The sequence below is a fragment of the Sinocyclocheilus grahami genome, unplaced genomic scaffold, assembly GCF_001515645.1.
Source record: "Sinocyclocheilus grahami isolate Dianchi unplaced genomic scaffold, SAMN03320097.WGS_v1.1 scaffold20309.1, whole genome shotgun sequence".
Lineage (NCBI taxonomy): Eukaryota > Metazoa > Chordata > Actinopteri > Cypriniformes > Cyprinidae > Sinocyclocheilus > Sinocyclocheilus grahami.
Window position 1 is genome coordinate 1 of NW_015517969.1, and position 776 is coordinate 776.

The window sequence follows — 776 nt, forward strand, 5'->3', positions numbered from 1 at the left end:
TTCTACCTGCTTGAGCCCTGTTGCAGATTTTACTATGTTGCTGCTCTATTAAATAACACAAGGTGTTTAAAATATTGTGGCTTGTCATCAGTTTGAGCCAAATGTACTCTACATGGACTACATGGATTCAGAGGCTGCAAAAATTATGCAATTACCAGGTTTTTGGGGTGTAATGGAAATGTAATGAAACCAGTAGTGTAACTAGTTACTGTTGGCTGGGAGTACGGTTATTTTACATTGTAATATTTCAAAATATCATTTTTTTCTATATATTTGATCAAATAAATGGAGCAGACTGGGTAGACCAAAAAAAATTGTCATATCGTAAGGTTCCGAATTCAAATCTTAAAAGAGTAGTCCCTTATCTATTTATTTACTTTTTTAAGTCTACAAAAGTTGATCGTCATATTCTTAACATCTCTCTCTCATATAAGGATATGGATGATTCTATCTAAACTCTTCCATCCCCAACCAGTGATTTACGATTCTAGTCTACAGCCTCTCGCTGTGCCTCTCGCTGGCATTTATGCTGAGCAGACATCCTCAGCCATACAACCATATTAGGTTGTCACATCCCAAAAATTGCTTTGCTGACACGAGATGGGGAAAGACAGTAGGGGGGAGCGGAGCTGACAGAAAGGTGCTCAAACCGCTGCCACCCCCTAAGATGATCATGTCTGATAGTAAATGGGTTTTAGCGGGGTGCTGATAGAGCCGAGGCAGTGTAAGCGCCCAGAGCTTATATCTGAGCTGAGACTCGATGTATTCAGACGGCC